At 39.8% G+C, this 25,610-nt stretch overlaps 1 long non-coding RNA gene across 1 annotated transcript in view; it reads left to right on the top strand.

Annotated features, from left to right (window-relative positions):
• Positions 1 to 23,590, top strand: part of LOC110146579 (uncharacterized) — a 43,671-nt gene extending 20,081 nt beyond the window's left edge. Inside the window, exon 4 of the long non-coding RNA XR_002316585.2 lies at positions 15,328 to 23,590. This is a non-coding gene — a long non-coding RNA (uncharacterized lncRNA). The remainder of the gene's footprint in view (positions 1 to 15,327) is intronic.
• The last annotated feature ends 2,020 nt before the right edge of the window (positions 23,591 to 25,610 follow it).

Raw genomic sequence — 25,610 nt, 5'->3', positions numbered from 1 at the left:
ACTGGGGATAATCACTGTTTATATTCTGTGCTCCTGAGGTCTACTTAAAATACAGCATGATACACATACTGTAAAGGACAGAATCCTAAATTGTGTTACAATGTGTACCTGCACGTATATATAGTGGCCAGGAAGTAGTTTTTGGGCACAAGAAATCTGAGAAATTCTAAAGATATGGAATTATAGTAAACATACCAGAGAGGGAAAGGGAGTAAAAGGTGAACTAAGAAAACCCTGATAGTATTATTTCATCCTGTTCAGTGTTGGTAGAATGCTAAAAAAGGTTTCTATTACATTCAACTAAGAAGGATCAATTAAAGAGTGGAGAAGTGTTGGTTGAATAGTCAAATGCTCAGCAGGGAAAAGTAATGTCGCCAGAAATTACTCCTGCAAATTTCAGTAGAAGGTTGCAGAACAATAAGTCTTTGTTAATCCTATACTGGTTTATTCAAATAGTGTGTAATTCAAAGCAATTGCTGCTCCCCAGGCAGGAATTACAATTGCTACGTTGGAAGCGAGAATAATGTGTCATTCCAAGGGGAAATCAGGTCTGGAAAAGACCTCTTGGTTGAAGAACCTCATATGTCCCAAAACAGCTTCAAAGCAGGCCAAGTAAAACAGACTGACTGCGAACCACCCTGTGAAGTCAGCTGGCCTCGAACTGAGTTTTATTTCCCTTGTTTCTCTGCTTCTCTCCTTTTTGGTGGGTGGCAAGATGTCCCCAGAGCAAGGAGCAAGAGTGGAGGGGAGGCAGAGAAATTCTAGTACTGGGTAAGCTATTACATGGAAAGTGACCCCGTATCCCCCAGCAGGGACATACGAGATCATTTAAGAGAACTCTATCATCCATGTATGGGCCTTATGTATATTTAATTGGTGATGATGTTGAGTACAGAGCATCCTCCCCTGGCATAAAAACATTGAACAAGAGTCAGACATGAGTCACCTGCAAGAGGCTTGAATCATATTTTGAACAATTTTGGTCAATAGTCTTTCAGAGAACAATCTTCTGGTTTTATGGTATCATTTTTGTGGAATTAAATGTAAACAGCTTAAAATTCCACGGCTTTTAAAAAGTCAGCTTTGATTCCAGTGATTGATCTGTCCATGCTTCAGGGACACCAAGCTAAGTCAGCCCCCCAACAACCTTTGGTGAGGCTATGCTAAGCGACCGGTTCTTGTGAACTGGCTAATTAGGCAAATTAATAGGCAATGCCAGCACAACCCTCATGAAGAACACTCCTTAAATGGGGTGGGCCGTTTGTGACCCGAGAACTGCCTATTAGGCACTCAGGAAACCCATAAGGAAGACCCCGAGATGATACATCTCAGTGGATCCGGATTCAAACAGTTCTTCCATGGTCTGGGATTCTGAACTGTCGTTGCATGTTCCAGCATGCACTCAGCTTTCAGTGCTACAAGGGCAGAGGCACTGAACGCTTGCCAAATATCCACATACTTCCGCACCAGTCACAGCCCCTCGTAGTGTGCCCTGTCCAGCCACTGGGGCAGAAGTAAACGGTGTCACTTCCAGGCTGTGCACAGGAGAGCACACGTGTGCGTCCTCCACGCATCCTCTTCCTCTGCTGCCAGGATGGTGAAGGACAAGACTCCAAATGGCAGAGCTCGTATCAGCCAGGGCTGTTGAGCAGGATTCCCTTGTGTCTACCTCCCACTCTCCCCCTAGCCTGCATCAGTCACATAAGGAAAGCAAGGATAAACTTCCATTGTGTTGAGCCAGGATTCTGGGCTTAGCTAGTTACTGCAGCATAGTCTAAGCTAATACAGCTGCTTTTCTAGATCTTTTTGTAAAAAAAAACAAAAATCCATCTGGAGAAGGGATGAGCAATCTGAGTGGTGCCATCCTTGAACCAGCCTAGGAGGCTCTGCCAGGTTGCCTTTGTATCATGTGCTCCCAAAGTTATTCCACTCTCTGAGCTGTGGCTGTTCCTGCAGGGTGTGTTGCAGGAGGAAGTGAGGAAGAGCCTGGTCAGTTGGGGGGATGATATGGGTCAGTTCCCTTCTGATGGTTTCTCTTCTGATTCACCAACCCCCTCTTGAGATTTTAGGCTTGCTAAACATATGGTACAAATCAGTGAAATTATTCATTGTGGTTTTCATTTGAGTGAGCTAGTTTCCGCTCCTAAGAAGGGTCTTAACAAAACAGGAAGTTTTTCTTGGATCTAGAAATGGAACTCTGCCTTCTGACATGAGTTTTTACCAACTTCTGCAAATCTCAATTTTCCTACTTCCCTGTCAAGAGGGTGGGGCAAATGGAAGAGAAGAGATGTAACCAGAAAATGCTGATTTGTACAGTAGTTAAGAGTTAGGGCTGATTGGGTTTGGGGATTGGGGATGGCGGGGGGAGTGGCAGCCTGTCCAAAGCAGATCACCTCTTCCCAAATGACCACTTAATCTCCTCCCTCTTCTATCACTTCGACCTTGACAAGGAAGTATGAAGAGAGAAGTGAAGGGCCAAGGAACATTATGATAGTTGGTGGTCACCCCTTGATAATAACCTTTGACTTGTGTGACTCAGTGGACATTCCTCGAAACATTCTGATATGCCTCACCCACTAGATTCTGCTCCATGGGAGCAGAGAACATGTTTTAGTACCCACCACATGGAGGGCACCCAAGAGTGTGTGCAGGAATACAGGAAGGAATACTTGATTCTCATAACTATCTTTATAGTGAGGTAATCACTACAGTGATTTGAATGATAAAATCACACATAATTTCTATTTTATGTATGGAAAAATGGAAACATTATGAATATGTTACCTGCTCAGTCATGCAGGGTCAATTACGAAGTGGAACTAAAATCCAAGCCTCCCAATTTCTGTTTTAATTGTTTAACCAGTTAAAAGTCCTCTTCCCACCCCATATAACGAGACAGACCATTTATCGTCACTGCCATCATGTAATGTAAATTACCATCCAGAGATTCTATGTAATTTATGTCTACATTTGTATTAGACAAGACTGTCTGTCAGGAAAGACATCAAGATCCTGGTATCATTATCACTAGGGGATAGAGTCTTACAATGCCAATTCTTAAGTCCTTATTCGTTTACTCTTTGCCCCAAGAATACACACGTACCTACGCTATCCGAAAAACAACAGAGAAGGGAGTACTGCCACTAGTTTTCAGTGTTTTCTGTCTATAGGGAATTCAGTCAGCTCCTAGTTCAGCATTTTGAATTATTAACCAAGTAGATTTGGAGTGGGAAACCACAGGAAGGGAATCATGGCAGAAAATGCTACTTGCCCTACTGTCTGAACTTCTCTGTATTTGGCTGCGTTAGGTCTTATACTCGGCATGTGGGACCTTTAGTTGCAGCATGTGAGATCTAATTCCTTGACCAGGAATTGAACCCAGGCCCTTTACATTGGAAGCACCAAGTCTTAGCCACTGTACCACCAGAGGAGTCCCTGAACTTTTCTCTGTTGGTTGTTGAACCTATATTCTAAGGAATACAGATCGAAACATTTAGTAGAACAGTGCTCAGGTTTCCTGATCCTGAGTACAAATGTACTCTTTGGGAAGAACATGATTGAGTTTGTCAAGCTTTCTTTTGTTTATGGGCACAAGGACCCGTTTCTACCCTGGTGATCAAGAGTGGGTCCTTAGTCCAGAACATGGTAGTTACATCATAGGTATGATTAAATACAGATGCAGAGATTTATCTGGTATTTTCAGCAGATCTATATTCTTGGGTTCTCTCACTTTCCAGTTCTTTCTACCTGATACTAACCAACTCATCCCTGCCTTTAATCCATCCCTCCACCACCACCACCCACTTCTGCCACCCCAGTTCAGAACTTGTGCATATGGTGCCAGGGTTTTGTTTAGGGCAGCTGCTCAAATGAGCCTTCTTGGCATCTAACCTCTCAGGCAACATCATGAACTCAAGGCCACACCTGCCACTTAGTATACATTTAAATTAATTATTGGAAATTAATCATGTATTAACAGGATAAGTTGACAAAGGATAAACCATGGAGTAGCAACCTAAAAGAAACTGAGCTTTTTTTATTTCTCTTACAGGGACACAAAATATGCTTATCTTCCAGGCTGAGTTACTCACTGGCCAGATTCCAGCCAGAGACTGTAGTCTGTGACCTTCCTGGGTCATTCCTGGAAGCCCCTTTATAGTCTATAGCCAGAATCTCAGAGAGAGGTTGCTAAAGTCCCCCAATCCAAGTTAATTAGCAGTTCTGGTGTGTTCTTGGACATTTGTAACTCATCCAGGCTCCTCTAGATTAAAATACCTGAATGAATGCTGGAGACATTTCATGGTTGTGTTTTGAGAATTCCCTTGGAATAACTTGGAAGGTTATTCTCTAATACCATAAAGCATTTCCCCCATTTTCCAAGTAAGGGGTGTAAAGTCACACAGCAGCGTAAGGATTTAAACCTTTCTTTGTCTAAGGCTAAAGCCCAGTTTGTTTCCACCCCTCACTAAGCAGAGTTGGTCCAAAGGGTGGAAAAGTCATTTGACAGCATTCTAGCCCCTTCAGCATCTTCCCGGAGTAGCTTTATTTGCTGTAAACAGTTGTAAATTTCCAGAACCACAGACACACCCATATAAAAATGTTAATGACTAAAATGCCCTGTAAAACCAATAGAAATGAACAGTGTATTGACGTAGCACTGGAATTCTGTCTCCTGCTTCCTTCCACCAGCACAGATAATTGAGAATGAACAGGATTTTATTTTTCTTAGATTTATAGTCAGATCTGTCAAATCTGACCCCTTCTATCATTTTGTGAACTTCTCATTATGGAAAAAATGATGGTGAGTGATATACTTTAAGCTACTTTTCAAATAATGTAAAGTCTGTTCTCCTAAGGAAGAAACTGAGGCTTGTTTAAAAGACAACTTTCCCAGGCCCCCAGGCTCTGCCGAAATCCGTGAAGAGGACACACCTGTGGGCAGCTCTGCCGTTAGTGCTCACGCTGTCTGAAAGATCCAGAAACTGCAGCTTCTGGTGAAGTGCCCTGCTGAACAGCAGGCTTAGAAAACCACCAAAATCCCACTAGGGTAAAAGAGGTTCATTTGTTTTCAACTCGTGGCCCTTCCACATTCCAGGAGGCCCACCCCCCAGGCCTGTGTCTATGGCTGATTCAAAACCTTGCACCCACACAAGCCTAGGCATTCACTGGGATCCAAACAAAGAGGTTAAGGTGTAAACGTGGAGGAAGTTTTTAAGGACCAGAGGGAGTTGGGAGTGAGGGGAAGATGGGAGAAAAGGTAAAAGAGAGGAAAAGCAATTACATGATCATATACTTGCCCCAAGCAAGTGAGCACATATGTTGGGGAGGCCTGGCTGATTGAAGGGCTGCTGAATGTGGTTTCGATAGCCAAGACCCTGCCTTTGATTCTGTAGCACGGCTTCCAGTGAGAGAGCTCATTGCCCAACGTGGGGTGACCAGGCTGATCCGAGTGTGGACACCTCTCCCCATCAGAGTTTATTTTATATGCTTGCATGGCCAGATCTGTGTTCCCAGCTGTAAGGCTTAGGGTGTGCAGTATATTCCGTGGAGGGTAAATCAAAGCAGCTGCAATCTTCTGCCAGGAAAGAACTTACTGCCCCAGCTTGGAGGTTCAGTGGACAATGAGTGCAAAAAGCTTTCTGGAATAGAAAATGAGATAACCCATGGGCCAGTCTTTGAAAACTGCAAGCTGCCAAGCAAATGTGAACCATCAGGGATCTAAAAAAAAAAAAAAATATCATTATGGCAGGGCTAGATAGATGGGCTTTCTTGACAGGAAGAATCCTCTGAACTGATGACTGAATGCCTGAAGGGAGTTACAAGATTTTCCTTGCACTTCCGAAGACTACATAACTTAGCATTCTCCCTTTGGAAAGTGTTTCTGATGCCCTTTGAGGCCATGGGCTCTAGAGGGTGACTCGAGTTGGAAGTGTGCCTCTGACATTTATCTGGGTGACCTAGAGCTTATTTTCTCTTCTGGAAAATGGGGATAATATCCTTTGCCTAACTAGATTGTAGTTTTGAGAGTTAGAAGTAATGTACAGTGCCTGTAATTATATACCCTTTAAGAAATAGGGATGCAGATATCTACCACGCTTCCAGACTTCAGAATTGGCATGAATTGACTCAGTAAGATGGGACCAGAGAGGAGAATCACATCTAAGCTTTTATTCTTTATTTTTTAAGCTAGTCATTAGCATTCTTCACATTCTCCAACTAGCAGATTATGAGTCAAGATCAATTACTGTCTTTAAGTATGTTGAGTACTGACTGATCTATTAAGTATAAAAGAAAGATAGCTAGCAATTATTGTGTTCTTAATATGTGCAGGGCATTCATGTTAGCGTTCTTATGATTATCATCCTCATTTTACAGATGAGAAAACTGAAGTGCAGAGATTAAGGAACTACAGTTAGTGCAAGGTCACAGCCTAGTGAATGTCATGACTAGAAATAACATGTAGATACAGAGTGGGGGGGGGGTCAGTCTTGGCGCATGTCGGAAAAAAGCAAGATCAGTCACACTGGGAAGGTAGATTGAAATTTAAATTTTATTCTGTTCCAGTTAACAAGCTCAGCAAAGATAAACTATGCTTTTGTCATTTAAAAATTGCACTAGAGGGCGCCAAATACACAACTGTGACTTTAGAACTGTTTTGCTAATATAGTTCCCATAGTGCAACAAAACATATAATCAGTAAAGATTCAAGCCAGAAAGAGTGTGATGCAGTTTAGGACAATTAAACAGTTGTATTTCTAGCCCCACAATTAAAAGAAAGGAAAAACCCTCGTGCTTTATATTCAGCAATTTATAATTTGTCTCTACCTGATACTGATGTTATTCAAAGTGCCTTTCAGCTGGGTTTTCAAATTTCTCTTTGCTCTGCAAGCTGAGTGGTGAAGAGTAACCTGGAAAAGGGTAGGGTAATCTGGATGAAAATAAATTTTTAAAAATTAAACACAGATATTTTATTTTTTTAAATTTATTTAGCAAAGTAAATCATGCATTTTCTTTTTAAAGAAAAGAAATACCCCATCTTACATCCAAGAGCTTAAAATTAAAAGGAACACCACCCCATTCTTAACCTCAAGAGGCAACATCTTTGAGAGGTAACTCTAGATTCCTAAATAATGTTTATGTTTCTATTTCTTGATTTATAAAACTGACATTATTTGTTTATCTTTATGGGCTTTCCAGGTGGTGCCAGTGGTAAAAGAACCTGCCAGCCAATGCAGGTAGAGGTAACAGATGCAGGTTCGATTCCTGGGTTAGAAAGATCTCCTGGAGGAGGGCACAGCAACCCACCCCAGTTTACAAAGTAACTTTTATTTCCCCATATTTAGAGAGGAATAACTCAGCATTGCATAACATTTATTTTTTTTACAATAATGAGATTACTTTGTATATGGGATTTCATCAAATTATAAATGATGCTCATCCTTCCATGTCATTAAGCATTGAAAATGTCATTAAGAAAAAAAAACAAAACTGTAGTGTAACTTACATAAAAAATGTTCTAAAGTATAAGGAAACTCCACCTCTTTAACCAGCGTGAAGATAAGAACATTTCACTCCACAGTAGGAATTGTGATATTTGAAGATCTTGTCTTAGATATGCAGTAGTGAGAATAGTGTCTGAAGGGGCAAGGACTTAAAGAGTCCTGCTGGGAATGCAGAAATCAATCAAAACAAGTTAACAACTCAGCCTAGAAAAGTTCTAATTACTCCTCAATATCTCAAGATCAAATGGATCATGAATGAGTTAGTCACAAGTATGGAGTTTGTCAATTTTTTGGTGGAAAATAATTTTTGTATGCTTAGTTCTCTTATCATTTCCATATAAATTATCACAAGCAGCACAGAAAACTAATAGTGTCAGTTTTTTTTTTGTTAGTGCAACTACCACCACCCCATCTCCAACCTGCACCTGGCTCCAAACGGTAGGGGCACGGTTGGGAAGTGTTCCGGTTCGCTGTCAACCAGCAGCATGAAGTGTGCTTGGGAGGCCTCTCGACTGCTGCTAGTCCAGTGTTTCTCTGAAATAAGAACAGAGCGGTGCTACAGTCATACCACACCTAGGCTTGTCTACCATTCCTACAGAACACTCATCCGGTACGAAGCTCCGCAATAATGGTCAAGTCGAATACAACAGAAACTTCTTCAGAACCAGGAGCTTGAAGGATGCCTGGGAGCTGGTAACATACCAAGAAACACCAGCTCTTTCAGATGGGAGGAGGCCATTCCTATGGGGGACGGGGAGAAGCCTTACCTAATACAACCAACATAATACTGAACAAATAGATGCTCGATAAGTATTTTATACATTTCCTTATTTTTACTTAGCCTTTATGCTAGATACAACTCTATGCCAGGTATGCTAAGGGATTTGTATGTTTTACCTCATTAGATCCATCAACAAATGACTCAGCGACATTCTTTTAAATTTGGACACAGCTGGTAAGCGGCGACAGGGGCCTCAGAATTCAAATACAAATCCTTCCCATGGCAGGGACATTATCGTTCTGGCCTCCTCTAGCAGAGCATAATGCACAGTCATTTCCACTCGGCACGTAGGACAATGGACAGACTGACAGCTACCAGTATTTCCGAAAATGGTTGCGGCCAGGTTCAGTTTGAGCCTTGTGCACCGCGGCAAGTTGTAAGATACATTATATACTTTTTGGAAGGAATGAGAAGCTGACCTTAAAGTGTGTCAACTAGGACACTGAACACCGAAAAGGTTAAAGCTCTGGGCCCCGGGGCGCCAGGAAACGCTGGGCGGAAGTGGGCTCGGCCGCGGAGGAAGTGCGTTTTTGAGGCTCCTCCGCGACGACGCGGGCGGGGCGGCAGCTCCAGCCCGGTAGCGGTTGCGCGGCCTGCGGCCTGCCCTCTCCGTCGACCCCGTGGAACTGCTGGCTGCCGGCAGCCTGGCAGTCTCGGCGGAGGGGCGGCGGGCCTCTGAAGACCCAAGAGCCGCTTTCCGGGGCCAACCCCGGCCCCTCCCCCGCCGCGAGGGCGGCGCCCATGTGACGCTGCCAGCGGGCTGGCTGCGCCCTTCTCGGCGCGGGCCAGCCGGCTGCCTGGACGAGCGCGCCAGGCCCCGACTCGCTCGGGCCGGTGGCCAAGCCACGAGCTTGCTGCATCTGCTGCGCAGCCACCCACAGCTCCCTCTTCCAGACGGGGAGCCAATGTTTGGACGGCTGGGTAGAGTTCACGAGGGCAAATTCCATCCCACCAGGAGCGAGCGAGTTCTGAATGAAGAGAAAGGGGATCTTGGGTGTGTCCACTGTATGATTAAGCCCGTTTGTCATATATACAGTGAAAGGGCCTATTTCCACAAAAGGCCAAAACTGGACGACAGAACCTCTCCTTCCTCTTGATTGGCCCGACTTTGAAGAGTGTTAACTTCTTTAAGTTCCTCACTGTGGCTTCTCAGCTCCACTTTGAAGTCAGCTGGTTTCTCCAGGGTCTGTTGAGGGAAGAGGCTGTCCTAAGCTAGAACGGGGTGCTGGGGTAACAGTAGCTAAAGGCCTCATTACTAACGACTAGTCCGGGGATGGCAGAGAGTCGTGTGTGCACTCTGTAATGCACATTTACAGCATGCTGAGAATGCTTAGGCTTCATGGGGCTTCCCTGGTGGCTCAGATAGTAAAGAACCTGCCTGCAATGCGGAAGACCAGGGTTCAATCCCTGGGTTGGGAAGACCCTGGAGAAGGAAACGGCAACCCACTCCAGTCTTCTTGCCCGGAGAATTCCATGGACAGAGGAGCCTGGCAGGCTACAGTCCATGGGGTCGCAAAGAGTAGGACACAACTGTGCGATTATCACTTCACTTCATGGGGCTGTCAAAAGGTCAGGGCACAAAATTGGTTAGGAATCTGCGTATTTGGGATCTAGGGGAGTATCTCTGGAAGAAACTGATGTTAAAGGTCATTTAAGTTTTTTTCTGGGAGCCTGAAACAATCTTAGCCCAAATAATTTGGTTCCATGAAACGCCATAAGAAAAGGATTCTGATGAACTACTTTAATCCACACTCTGGAGGTGTTTTGAAGCTGTATTCCCTATGTACAAAGATCTTGCTTTTTGCACCTGAATTCTCCTCGACTATTTTCCAGTTAATGGTTGGGTTCACAGATTACAAATGTAACTGTAAAAAGTTTTTTTTTAAGCCTACCAAAGGTTAGCAGTATCAGATTGTTTATGGTAAACCTACTGTGCAGACAAGTAACTTCCTTTTAGATAACCAATTTTCTTAAATATTGCTAATTTCCTTGTTATAATATTTAAACTCATTTGGCCAGGCAAAATCCTTCTCTCGCCTCCACAACTAATCTTTGAAAGTGTTTTCATTATTCTCTGACATCCTAAAGTATATCTTTTTTTTTTAACATCAAGTTAATCATGCAGTTTTCCTGTTCAACAAGAATAGAGGGACTATCAAATCTCAGATGTGATGCAATTAATTCATCTGTGTGCAGCTGAAAATAGCAATTTTCTCTCTCTTCTTTCCTCATAGGATTGCACTGTAAATTCAGAGCTCCTTTAAAAAACCATGATTGCTCAAACACACTATTTACAACTGTTCAAGCTATAGCCTGTAATATTTGCATTCCTGAAGTCTTATTAAAATATTAATCCGGGTTTCATAAAACATCTCATAAGTGAGGAGCCTGTATTATGGTATCCTTTCTCATAATTGTATTTTAAGAGACAAACTCTTCATTGAAATTTAGTACCTCAAAAAAGGTTAAATTTTCTCGAGTATACCTTTTCAAAATACAGGACTGATTTGATTTTAACTTGGTAGGTTGTCAAAAACAGGCACCACAGTTAATTCTGCTATAGGTTGACCCAGAATCCCCCTTTTAAGTACTACTGGCTTAAAAGCAAATACATCATGGTTGCTTGGAATCATTTCTCTGGCTAATCTCAAGCTATCCGTATTTTATATAATCAGGTAGAAAATATCTATGGAGGCATGACAGTCACCAAACAGTAATTTATACGAAAGTACAAATTTGCTTTGGAATTCTTGAAGTTCTGTCCTATTATAGGAAAGGAACACAGCCAAATAAAATGTGCTGGATGGAAATGTGGCCTTTTTATAGAAAAACCAGTTTGTACAAATGCTTTGTTATTTATTCAAAATGTTTTAGGCTCGGAGATAATGTATGCCAAGTTTATTAAACTAATTTAAGCTCTCTTTCACTTGTTTATGATTAAAATGTACAGTTCTTTATTACTTTATTGCCGACCAAGGGCCTGGGGTTGAGGGAAAGCACTGAAGTGGACCAAGCCTTTGCAGGCCAAGGACCTGAATTAAGTTGTGAAAGAAAAGGTCCTGTACCACAGTCACACCTTGCCAAATACTTGGTAAAATTAGTGGTGCACTGGGAAGACCCAGAGGGATCAGGTAGAGAGGGAGGTGGGAGGGGGCATCAGGATGGGGAATACATGTAAATCCATGGCTGATTCATTTCAATGTATGACAAAAACCACTACAATATTGTAAAGTAATTAGCCTACAACTAATAAAAAATAAATGGGAAAAAAAAATAAATAAAAGTGACTAGCTAGTGACTATAAACACTGTATTCAAGCTGTCTCACTTCTGGGCCCTTAGAAGAAATAAACATCTGTCTCTCTTTGCAAAAAAAAAAAAAAAAGGTAAATCCAGTGAGACACTTCTCAAAGATATCAGACAGATGCTGCTTTTATAGCTGTGTCCATCTGTGACAAGCGGCTACAGCGTTCTTGATACTACCAGTCCTCTCAACCCAGTGGGACCTTGTACTAAGATCAGTGCCACAAGGTAGAAGAACATGCAATATGATATTTGCTACTTCCTAAACAAGTATGAGAATATACTTGCTAAGTCTGTATATTGCCAACAAGTGCTAAATTATTCTGCAAAATGAAAGATGACTTAGAGGAAGACATTTTTAGAAAGACAGGGCACCTGGAAAATAAGCAGCAGAAAGAAAAAAAGCTTAGGAGAAATATTACGGTACTGTACACTTTAAAAATTTAAGATAACAGACCTCATGCATGTATTTTACAATTAGAAGAAAATCTTATAGGGTAATTTTTGCAGTTTCAACTCCTTACTCAGTCCCCCCTGTGAAACTGTCAGTATATATTATGTATTAATGCCTCATGAAGTAAATTCTCTTATTGGTGAATGTGATTAAGTGCACAGTTCTGTCTTAAATTTTAATATGTCAGAGGCTGCCCAAAGGAAGGCAATTACACATAGGATGTACAAGAATTGGTGACCAATTTTTAGGTTCAATACAGCTTTGTTAATTGCTTTATAAAGTGCCAACACTTCACTGAAGAGTCTATCATTTCAAAAGAAAATCTTGACAATGCTTATTAAACTTCAATTAACTTTATTAGTAGTCTGTCAAGTAATAAAGTATTCACAGTAATCTGTGGTTCCTCTGCACTAAAACTTTTACTTGGTTAGTGCCATATTTGAAGGTTACTTTCCTAATGAGAAGACATATAATTGTTTTCCATTTATTAATGTCACCTATCCCATTAATTAATTATTTTTGAATACTGAGCATGATTCAGGCCCTGACGCACGATTTCCTTAACGCATTAGCTTGTTTCTCTTTAAAATACGGGCAGTGCCAACACTATGCTTCTCTGGTGGCTCAGCGGTCAAGAATCTGCCTGCAATGAAGGAGATGCAGGTCTAATCCCTGAGGCGGGAAGACCCCCTGGACAAGGAAATGGCAACCCACTCCAGTGTTCTTCCCTGGGAAATCCCATGGACAGAGGAGTCCAGTGTGCTGCAGACCACAGGGCTGCAACAGAGTCAGACTCGACTGACTGACTAAACAACAACATGACACTTCAGAGAACGCTGCTGTCTGACCAGCTGCGCAGCACTCAGCAGAGGACTAAGTAGCCCCCTTACGCGAGGGTGCGCGCTCCATGTGCACACTCCCTGTCCGCCACTAAGATAGAGGGCATAAAGCATTATACTGATAAATATATTAAGAACTTTTTAAATGCTATTATAAATTCATTTTAATCATAGCATATTATTCCATCTACTGGCTCAGACACAGGGTATATAATTATTTGCCTATTCCTTAGCCATTTCTTGGTATGTGTAGTCTGACCTCCTGGCTAACCTGGCTTCCTTTTCTGTGTACCAACTGATCCCTTGATGACCAGCAGGCTCTCTGGCTTACCGGTTACCATTTGAGCATTATTTGTTTTCAGAAGTCTTAAGTTCAGCATACTTTAACTGCTCTAGTTCGGGAATCCACAATCTTTTCTTTTTTTCTTCTCTATAGGGGGGTCACAAAGGAAATATTTTAGGCTTTTCAAACCACAGTCTCAGTCAAATAGGGTGTCCCCACCCCCACAATAACACTTCAGAAATATAAACAATGTTCTTAACTCCTCAGCTATAAAGACACAGGCAGTGCTGGTTATAGTTTGCCTAGTCTTATTCTAGTCCTTAATGGGATAAAGGGTAGATAAACCTCAACTTCATGCAAGCATGTATGGTCACAGTAACTTACAAGTGCTGGCTGAATATTTATTTCAACATGGTCTTCATCATAATGCTTTCTGGCACCTGAAAATATCACCAAGTGCTTGTTTGGTCAATTAATATAGCATGTATTAAAACATACTCACACTTTAGGGAAAAATAAATTCAATGATTATGAAGAAATAACTCAAACAGATTTAAGTTTATTGTAATGTGTACAGTTATATACTATGTGTATAATTTTAGTTTTACAAGTAATATCTTTTATCTCAAATAACTTCTGAAACTTGCTGTAATTCTAGTAACATAATAGAAGTTATTTTTTGAATATTCCCAAAGACAGAGGATGAGATGGCTGGATGGCATCACAGACTTGATGGACATGAGTTTGAGTGGACTCTGGGAGTTGGTGACGGACAGGGAGGCCTGGCGTGCTGCAATTCATGGGGTCGCAAAGAGTCAGACACAACTGAGCAACTGAACTGAACTGAAAGATTTTAAAATAACATTAAAAAAAAATTGAGATTAAATTTCTCCAGTAGTTCTTACTTGGTTAGTCTACTTACAAGTGAGTTACATGTCCAAATAACTTTTGCTGTTTGCCACCTACCTATCCAGTTCCTCATTTTACTCATTATGTTTTGTGGGACAGAACCAATTTGGAATAATGTATTCAGTTCCAGAGGTGCAGAGGAAAAAAGCTGACCACAGAGATGTCCAGTATCACTGAGGCTGTTTAAACAGAAGTCGGTCACTTGCTGGGCAAACTAATGCATGCATAAAGAGGCAGGGAGAGGTAACACTGTATATTGGACGTTTTTAGACTAATCTGAATTCTATCAATCTCTGCTAACATCTGCTATGCTTATGCTGCATGGAGCAAGACTGACCACTGTGACAGGCCACAGATGTACCTACTCTCATATACAATGTTTGAGAGGAATTTAACAATGTGTTCTTGTTCATGTAATTGGCACTTTTGTAAACTCAGTCATATTCTTAAGACCAGTAACTCCATCCTTCTCTCTGCCCTTGGGTGCTTGTATGGCAAATTCCTTTTAACTGTAGCAACTCACAAATTCCCTCACTGCCTCTTTGAACAGGAATAATGCTCAACATAGTGGAATGTTGGAAGGACTCAATTCCACACTCCATTTGTCCCTTCAGACTTGAATTTATTAGGCATGATGTGTTGGAATATACTCATCTGAAAAAAATTTTCTTTCCTTCTCACCCCACAAAATATCCATACATTCTAAATGCATTTATGTCATCTTGCTTTTCAAGTTGAAGAATCCCATAATTAATGACATGACCACTTAGGTTTCCCATCTGAGGCAAATCTATGCCTTAATTTGGGGGAAAAGAAAGTTAAAAATTCAATTAAGTGAGATATACACACTACTTTATAGGAAATAGATAATGAAGATCAGGGCATTCTACTCAACACTCTGTAATGACCTGTATGTGGAAAGAATTTTAAAAAGATTGATATATGTGTATTTACAACTGATTCACTTTGTAGTACACCTGAAACTAATATATTGCAAATCAACTAGATTCCAATAAAAGTTAATTACAAATCAAAAAGAAATAAGTGAGGGTAAGATAAGGAGTAACTATGACTCTTTAAGATAGCCAAATGCCTCATCATCTAAACAGTGATGCCTATGAATGCAACTCCCACTGTCCCTACCCAGTATCCATTGAAACACTGCCAAGACAATTAGTTTGGCACAATCAGCAGGCAAAGACCACCTTGAGCTTAATTCTGATCTAGAGTAAGTTAAATTTACATTTTCTATTCCAGATTAATCCTCTGGACAACATGGTGACCATATCAAGACTAAAAGATATGTCAGCATTCTCAGAAACAGCCTCCCTCTTTCCCTTACACACACCCACAACAATGGAAGCTTGATGGAAGCATAAACTCTTGGTATACTATTTACTATATTTTCATATATATATATATATCCCCATATGCTGTATTATGGATTTGCTGAACTCATTTGTAGTTCTTTATATTTGGCATTTATAAATAACTTAAGTCAAAAGAATACTAATTTAACAATCTAAATGTAAGATCAAAAAACCTGTTCTTGTTAATAAGCAAATTGGTATCTTTTGGACTGAAGACAGAGTAACCAAGGAGCAGGTGTATTTGAAAAAAAGTTCATTTATCAGTTTATGAAGAAAAGACACATTATTATCTCTTTAGCCAGTAATTTCCTTCAAGGAGGTTATTATACAGGAAGTCTAATAGTGTGCATAAAGTTGCCTGGTGAACATGATACATGTGGAATTACATGATGAGAATATTTACTGGTATTGGGGCTGGATTTTTTATGTTGAAGTGGGTCCTTAAGTCCTAACTCATGATATCTAAAGTTCTTAAAATCTACTACTCTTAAGTTACTAATATTAAATGAAAGGATGCTTCTTTCTGCTCTTGAGTTGCACTTCTGGGATTTCAAGTTCCTGCTTTTACCTTTAAGAAAAAACAGTAACCTTGGTTGAAAGATCATTGTCTAAATATCTCTGAACAGTTAGTTGTCAAAGTAGCAGGATGAAATGTCACTATGTTTAAAATAACAGCTGATAGCTCCTCTCCATTTAAAATGCTCCTGTATATTAAAAGAGTATATAAATAAGGTATTTTTCACATAAAACCTAAGCACTCCTAAAAGACAGACTGATTCCAGGCTAACAAGACTTGACCCTTATCTACTACAGAAAAAAGTCCATCAGAACATTATGATTTTTTTAGGAAACAAATTATGTCGCTATGCTGAAGAAATCTCCAAGAAGAAACTAAATGGTTCATGCCAATAGTACCTCCAGGCTTCTTAGGTTGAAGGTACAATAAAGCTCTCCAAAAAAGAAATAGGGAATGGGGAACAACTGTTGGCACTGTAGCTTTATAGACACATTTTAGTGGAATGCTTCCTTCCATGTGTTTATCAAACTGGCACCTGCATGGCAAGTGCCTGAGCATGAGAAGTTTCTGCAAAATGCAGACTCCTGGGTCACACTAAGGACTTCAGCAACTGTGGTTTTTATGGAATTGCTACATTCTAAGAAAATTACGAATGATACATAATAATCTGTTTGGGGGAACTCGGGTGGAGTCCTGGAATGTATAGTTAGTGAGCTTCCCAGATAATTATAGTAGTCAAACTAGCTTGGGAACTACTGACATGCAACATTTTAACATGCCTGTAGTAGAGAAGCTAATTTTTTTAAGTTTTTTTTTTTTTTTTTTAAAGGCTTGGTAGCCATGAGTATGACCGTGGGCATTAAGAATTTGTCTTCAATGAAAAATCAATTAAGTTGTTAGAAATGGGTGACCAACCTTAAGTCTGCCTTGAATTAAATGTGTGATATTTCTACCAGTTTTCATGTAGCAGTTTCACAAAGCAGTTTGGAAAAGAAGGAAAAGAATTTGTCAGGATCTGTATAACAGAATGTATCACCTTATAAAAATGTTACAAATCTTAGAATTGATTTTTAACAGTGCCAAACCTGCCTGAAGATTATAAAATTGCTTGCATTGTGGAAGGGACTGGTCAACACATTACTAGATTCAACTTTATAAAAATGAATATCAACAATATCATCTGTTGATTGTAAACTATTAAGAATTCAGACTAAGGATCCTTCTGTACAGAGACAAACATGTACTTTTTTATCAAAGCCATTTTGGGATGTTTAGTCCCTAGGACTGTTGCTGCCTATTGGTAAGCATTTATGATCTCCATTCATTATTTGTGGAACCATGCCTATTCTTTTGAAATGAGATACCAGAATCTAGTCCTGAAATTTTATCCTATTAATAGGGCTGCTGATCAGTTTAGAAAAGTTTGCAATGGAAAGGTTCTTTTTTCTAATGTAATGAAGCAAAAGTACCCGTACAGTTATCTTCTTATTATGCTATGGAAAGGCAAGTTTAACCTGAAAAATAAGAATTTATAACCAAATACCAGAGGTTGGACAGGAATTTTCAATTTGATCAACACAACTGAACACTTTTTTTTGAGGAGGCTTTTATCTGCAATGGACAAAGAGTACTAGGAAAGATAGAATTGATGTTCAATTATTCATCCACCTCCACCCCCAAATAGAGTGGTTTTGCTCTTGGGCACAACCATTACCATTTTCCTAGCTTTTAACTAAAAAAAATCATCTTTACTTCTCTTCACAATTAAAGTTCAGGAGCTAATTTGCAGTTTCCTACTTACAACAAAGAGAGAAGAGACCTAAGTAATTAAAACATTTACTTGAGCACTTACTATGCCCTGAGAATTAATACAGGGACTATGCATTTATCTGAGAGACAATACAAGTTAAACACGGCCCTTCAAGGGCTCACATTCTAGCAGGGTGTGGAGATTCTAAACAATTATAACAAACTGCTATGATATTAATAGAACTGGGTAAAGGGTACATGGAGTTTAAATAACAACAGACTTCTGGAAGAGCACCAGAGAAAGCTTGAGAGAGAAAAGAACACTTGAACCGAAGGATGCATTCAGAAGGAATATTCTATGAAGAGATGATACAAAAGAAAGGTCTGACAGAACAAGTTTGGAGAACTGAAAGCAGTAATATGGGTGGAAGCAAAAGCAACTGGATCTTTGGAAAAAAGGGAGAAGCCACCAAGTCACAGAGTTCCTTCCTTTATGCCACTCTAGGAGCATGGATTCTTTTAAAGCATTTCAAGTAAGATCAGTCTCACATTTTAGTAAAATCACTTTGAAGGATGTTAGATGGATTAGAAGGGGCAAGATTAAAGCCAGAGTAAGCTATGTCACTACACAGTTTTATATATACTCATTTATTTGATGGATATTTAGGGTAGGCTACTCTATGCCAGGTCTGAGCTAAAATAGTGGCAATGGTTACGAAGACAAGGGGAGGTGAACCAAAAAATAATGGACAGACTGAAGGGACTAAGCAGCAGCAGTAAGTTTTTCAAAGTAACACTTTCTAAAATCAAGAGACCCTGTCCTTATTTGCTGTTAGTAACTATTTCTGAAAAATGACAGTGTTGTTATTTAGACAACTAAATCTAGCAACTCTATAGTGTATTTGATTAGGCCTAAACCCCTGCCTATATGCAGGTCAGGAAGCAAGTTAGAATTGGACATGGAACAACAGACTGGTTCCAAATAGGAAAAGGAGTACATCAAGGCTGTATATTGTCACCCTGCTTATTTAACTTATATGCAGAGTACATCATGAGAAGTGCTGGGCTGGAAGAAGCACAAGCTGGAATCAAGATTGCTGGGAGAAATATCAATAACCTCAGATATGCAGATGACTCCACCCTTATGGAAGAAAGTGAAGAGGAACTAAAAAGCCTCTTGATGAAAGTGAAAGAGTGAAAAAGCTGGCTTCAAGCTCAACATTCAGAAAACTGAAGATCATGGCATCTGGTCCCATCACTTCATGGGAAATAGATGGGAAAACAGTGGAAACAGTGTCAGACTTTATTTTTCGGGCTCTAAAATCACTGCAGATGGTGACTGCAGCCATGAAATTAAAAGACGCTTACTCCTTGGAAGGAAAGTTATGCCCAACCTAGATGGCATATTAAAAAGCAAAGACATTACTTTGCCAACTAAGGTCTGTCTAGTCAAGGCTATGGTTTTTCCAGTGGTCATGTATGGATGTGAGAGTTGGACTGTGAAGAAAGCTGAGCGTTGAAGAATTGATGCTTTTGAACTGTCTTTAGTCCCTTGGACTGCAAGAAGACCCAACCAGTCCACCCTAAAGGAGATCAGTCCTGGGTGTTCATTGGAAGGACTGATGCTGAAGCTGAAACTCCAATACTTTGGCCACCTCATGCAAAGAGTTGACTCATTGGAAAAGACCCTGATGCTGGGAGGGATTGGGGGCAGGAGGAGAAGGGGACGACGGAGGATGAGATGGCTGGATGGCATCACTGACTCGATGGGCTTGAGTTTGAGAAAACTCCGGGAGTTGGTGATGGACACGTAGGCCTGGCGTGCTGTGCTTCATGGGGTTGCAAAGAGCCAGACACGACTGAGCGACTGAACTGAACTGAACCCCCTGCCAACTAGTTCTTTTTAGTCTGTCTCTCATACGTACTGAATTGAATTGCTGCGTTCTACCAAAAATCCCTACAAGTTTCATGACTGTTTTGCTTTGCTGATTCATATCTTAGAGATTTATGGACACACATTGATCTGTCCTAAATTTTGTTATCCTATCTTCAAAACAGACTCTGTTAGGCTGCTATAAACATTAGACCTAGACTATGAGGCAGAAGTCCTTCATTTAGAACAAATCTAACCAGCTTGTTGGGAAGCTATCTAGTTGCTCACTGCTACTAATATATAAGGGAGTTACCCATGTATCTCTACAAAGACAGTTTATTATGACTAATAATTATCCTGTTCTTGTAAGTACCTTTCTTCCAAGTAGCTTAACAACTTTGGGTACACAATGCCTCTTTGATGCATAGTAACAGAATGAGCAAGCAAGGAAGTAAGTTCTGCCAGTGAGAGGGAGAGGCTGCAAGGGAATGAATAATTAAACTCTGAACAATAAAACTACTTTCAAGTTCATGCTTTAAGTCAAAATAGCCTGTGATGTCAAAACTCTTCCTTATGCTCTCAATCTGAAGAGGACCAATACCTTAACACATTTACCTTCACCTGATCATTCTGGGGCCCCAAGTTCTAAGAAGTTTGCTGGTCTGGATATAATTACTGAGTTCTAAAATGCCAAATTTTATGATTGATATGAAGATCTTCTTTTCACTGAGAATTCCTTTCCAAAGAATGAAATTAAAAATCCACATATGAATGCTTAACTATCCTCCTCCATCTTCTAAGCCTTACCTCATTTGATTTTATAATCTGATTCCTTCATTTTACATTGCTGATTCATTTCAGAATGATTATATTTTAATTTCACACAAATTGTTATTTCACAAAAATGCATAGCAAGGAAAAAACTGCATTTATAAATGTAACATTTATTCCAATAGGAACATAAGATTTGTTTTACTGTTTGAAAAATGGAAGACATAACCTAAGTATTGTTCATTACTAGTATTTTTGGAACACATGATGGCAACGGCTGGTGGGAGAAAAAAAGGTCATGCATAGAAAAGCAAGCAGTTGCTTCGCTTCCACAAATGATTAATTTTACTAAGTACCTGGTTCAGAAAACTTAGCCATTTGTTCAAAGACTTTACCTTTAAAAATTTTTTCACTTTGATCTAAGTCTCCAATTAAATTCCGGTCAGAATTTAGACCTTATCCTTGAACATAATTTGATAATTCCCATTTGGCTGATAAAAAAAAGGTAGGGATACACAGAAATAACTATGCCATAGCTATTATAGTTTCATAATCATGAAATTTTGATTTTCATGACATAAACCTCTGCTTCTTTCAATGTTTTCTGTTTTTTTATTTCAGAGAAGGCTATTTGGACCTAAAGCTATGAATTAGGAAGTAATCTACTACCGAACTTCAATTAAAGCTCAGTTTACTCTGTAGCTTAATGTGAGGAAATTTTAAGAAAGTCTTATTAATCTCCCCATCAATTTAACTGGTCATCTTTACAGAGGCTGAGGGCTTCAAGAATACCAAAGTTTGACTTGTTATATTATTTCTTGCCTACAGAGGTAAGGATAAATTTAGATCACACTGATACACATATATCAACAGTATACATTGTTACATTAAATATAGAAACCGCAATTAATCAAGTGAGTAATCAAGAGGGAAGTCTGGAGAATACAAAAGAGGAAAAAAGGGGGAAGAGAGCAAGAATGGGAACCGAATATTAAGTGTCTACTCTATGTTAATGATCACGTAGGAGCAAGACAAAGATACATAAAATACTGAAAACAAACATGAATGACTTCAACGTAAGCACTCACTGATTAGGATTCACTTAAAAATTAAGGAAAAAAAGAAAACATGATCAAATTTGGTCATACCTAGAAAAATGAAGTACTTAAATCCAAGTTATCTTGATGGATACTTCCTCACTTGTAAAAAGACAATAAAAACCAAGTCTCTATCACTAAAAACTAATTTCTGTAAGACACAGCACAAAGGCAAAGATAACGCTAGCTCACGTGACAGATTAAGCACAGCTGTCCCTCCATATCCTTGCCACACAGATGTCAAGATCCCTTATAAATGGTATTCATTCTTAGCTTGTTCTGATGTTTAGCTACTTGTGAACATTTACAAATTATGACTCTGGTATCTAAAATGTTACATGACAAGACTCTTTACTGAATGTCCAGTTTTCAATTTGGAGTTAGTAAGCAATATCTGGGTCCCTGTGAAGTCCCTGAGGACCTCTGTGAGACAAGTCAGTAGTTTTCCGCTTTGAAACTATTTCCTCAAAATAAAAGAGAAAGAAGAGAGAATGGCTTGAGCTTCACTGATAAAAGGACTCTAGATTAAAAAAAATAATCTGGTTCCAGTCCACCCTCTTTTTCAGTCTCATCTCTCAGTGTACTGCATGTAAGACTAGTCAAACAGGTTTCTTATACTTAGAACATATTTTCTTTACTCCAGTTCTTTGCCTTTGCACATAAAGCCATACTGATTGATTGCAAATACATTGTTTCACTGCTCCTACCCCATCCACTATTGAAATCCACATTGTCCCTCCTAGTTCAAAAATTCAATCTCCTCTACAAAGCACATTACCTGTTAACTGGGGCTCCTGGTTGAATGCTTACAATACAAACCTACAAGGCTTAATCCCGAAGCGTTAGTTGCTCAGTTGTGTCCAACTCTTTGGCACCCCATGGACTGTAGCCCACTAGGCTCCTCTATCCACGGAATTCCCCAGGCAAGAATATTGGAGGGGATTGTCATGCCCTTCTCCAGAGGATCTTCCCAACCCAGGGACTGAACCCGGGTCTCCCACATTGCAGGCAGATTCTTTACCATGAGTCACTGGGGAAGCCCAAACCCAAGCCAGATTATAAATTAACAGAATACAGACTAGTCCTATTCTATGCTTAGTCGCTCAGTCGTGTCTGACTCTGTGACCCCATGGACTGCAGCCCGCCAGGCTTCTCTGTCCATGGGGATTCTCCAGGCAAGGATACTGGAGTGGGTTGCCATGCCCTCCTGCAGGGGATCTTCCCAACCCTGTGATCGAACCCAGGTCTCCCACATTGCAGGCGGATTCTTTACTAACTGAGCCACCAGGGAAACCCTAGCTTGTACAATAACAGGTACAAATATTTAAGTGAATATTTAAATTCACTTGGACGAGGTGGCAGAAAGCAGATTTGAGGACTAACAACACTGGCAAAATAGGTGTTAAATGGATGGGTGGGTGGGAGAACAACCCCAAAAGTTTTGTAACATGATGGTATAGAATGAACCAGAACATTTTCCATCCATTTATATATCCAACTGACTAGATATCATTACTATAAACACATGCTATGGCAAAATGTTCAGGCAGTTAGCATCAGAACACATATTGTTATTCCTGCAACAAAACTGAGTGCCTGTTATATGCCAGGAACTCTGCACGTTAGCTACAAAGATGAGACACTGCCTACCAATATTTCATAAACTATAACGGAAAAGAACATGAACAGGACAGTGTGACAGACACAGAATTAACAAAGAAAAGGGAATATCTCATTTTCTGGAGATAAACAGGAGACAGATGAAGGACGCTGCATGCCATAGGGTGTGTTGTAGCTTGATCCTCAAATGTGGCAAACTAATTGAGTGTTTTAAGCAAAAAAAACTTGATTGGAAAAATGTTTGATTATATAAATTTACCTAGGAGAACCATTAAAAGGAAACAAAAGGAGAAAAGCTAAGAGAAAGAAGGTCAGTTTTGAATTTGTTCAGAGATGTGTGAGATATTTGGCTGTTCCAATTGAGTTCAGAGAGGATTCTGGAGTTCATCAATAGATAAAAGGTGTGTAAAGGCGATTCAGTAGACATGAATTTAAGCAAACTATGGGAGATAGTGGAGGCCAGAGGAGCCTGGTGTGCTACAGTCCATGGGGTCGCAGAGTTGGACACAACTTAGCAACTAAACAACAAAAGGTGATTGTGGACATAACACTGGGAAACAAGCAGCAGAAAAAAGCAATTAATAAAAACAGGAAGGACAGGAGTAGCAACTAGCAAAGGGAATTAGCATATAGACCAAGGAGTTTTGAAGAGGTATATTCTAAGGAATCACATACTATAGGTTATATAACACCACCTGCATCAGGAGCACTTAATAAAGAACTTTCACAAAATGTTATAAATGCAAACAGTTGTATATAGTCTTATTTCCTAAGATAAAACTTACCTAAAGGGCTGAGTTTGTGGAGAAGAGGAACTAGTTAACTTTTAGTCATTTAAAGTTCAAAGATGGTACAAGTGAACCCCTGACCTCTATGTTATCGGTAGAATATCTCTTCAGTCATATATAATTTTTCAAAGGAGTTTATCTTGTCAATCGAACTGAAAAATGTAAGAGCTAGGAATCATCTTCCATGTTTCCATGTATCTTAAATATGGTGTGAAAAGTTATTAGTCATCGTGTCCACCTCTTTGTGACTCCATGGACTGTAGCCCACCCGGTTCTTCTGTCCGTGGAACTCTCCAGGTAAGAATCTTGGAGTGGGTGGCCATTCCCTTCTCCAAGGTATCTTTCCAACCCAGGGACTGAACCTGGATCTCCCATCCATCTGAGCCACCAGGGAAGCCCTAAATATGTTAGGAATGCAAACTATTTGATTGAACTTAGAGCTACAGTTCCAGTCTGTCCCAAGAACAAAGCAATTGCAGAGAGAAAACCATAATGTGGTTTTAAATCTAAGATACAAATATTAACGTACTTTGAGAGGGTACTTCCCTGGTGGCTCATCTGGTAAAGCATCCACCCGCAATGCAAGAGACCTGGGTTGATCACTGGGTAGTGAAGATCCCCTGGAGAAGGAAATGGCAACCCACTCCAGTATTCTCGCTGGGAAATCCCATGGAAGAGGAGCCTGACAAGTCTATGTGAATCCATGGAGTCACAAGAGTCAGACACAACTTAGTGACTAAACTACCATCACCTTTAAAAATAAATACTTTTGAGGATAAAATATATTAAAGTGATATCATCCCTATAAATAATCACATAATATACCTTGGCTTAATTTTCAGTTGCATGAAATACCATTTACCCAGGGTCCATAACCAAATTACTTTTAATAGAACCAGCACCATATAAAAGATTGTTTACTGAAGGTATATTCTGTACCTCAGAAACACAAGGTTGACAATGTCCTTTTCTGTTAAGTTGTATGCATATAATAAAGGAAAAACAAAAATACCCCAAACCCAGTTTTATTTTGTAAGAAATTTAAGTGCAAGATCAACACTGAAGCAAGCAGAATTTATGGCAAACATAAGCACTGAAGAAAAAAATGGCATTAAAAAAAGGCATAAAATACTTTTCCTAAATCATTCAGAGAAGGTGGGGTCTGTAAGTTTTTGTATTTCCTATTTGCCTCATGTAGATAAAAGAACACGATTTTTCTAGTTTCCAGGTGAAATCCCGTCTTTACAGATGTTTCAAACTTGAACTAAACATAAACAAGTCAACAGGGAAGAGACTATGGACCTGATCTTTTTCAATAGCTGAGAGCAGGTAACTTTCTTTTAGATAGAGGAACAAACTTATTAACTCTCCTTAAGAGAAAAACATCAATTTGACCTAAGGTATCCACAACCCTGGAAAGTTTTTTTTGACCAACACTTGCAAATATGAATTTTAGTGTTAACAAACACCTTGCCCAGGGAGAATAAGATAGCACTTAATCTGTGCCCACCCACCCCCAGGAAGTTAAACTAAGCAAACTGTGTATGTTGTTTAACTATAATATTTTAAGGTGTATTTAATGGTTTCAACTCCGTTCTCAGATATAAATCTTTTCATTCTGCATTTAAAGGCCATTAAAACCAGAGGTGAAGCAGGAGTTTTATATAAAAACAAAATCCACTGAAAGTCACATGTAATTAAGATGATTTCTTTTTTTACTATGAATTTAGTTTCAGCAAATGTCAAAAAATGAAG

Source organism: Odocoileus virginianus, chromosome 1 (assembly GCF_023699985.2).
Source record: "Odocoileus virginianus isolate 20LAN1187 ecotype Illinois chromosome 1, Ovbor_1.2, whole genome shotgun sequence".
Lineage (NCBI taxonomy): Eukaryota > Metazoa > Chordata > Mammalia > Artiodactyla > Cervidae > Odocoileus > Odocoileus virginianus.
This window is presented reverse-complemented; position numbering and strand designations above follow the sequence as displayed.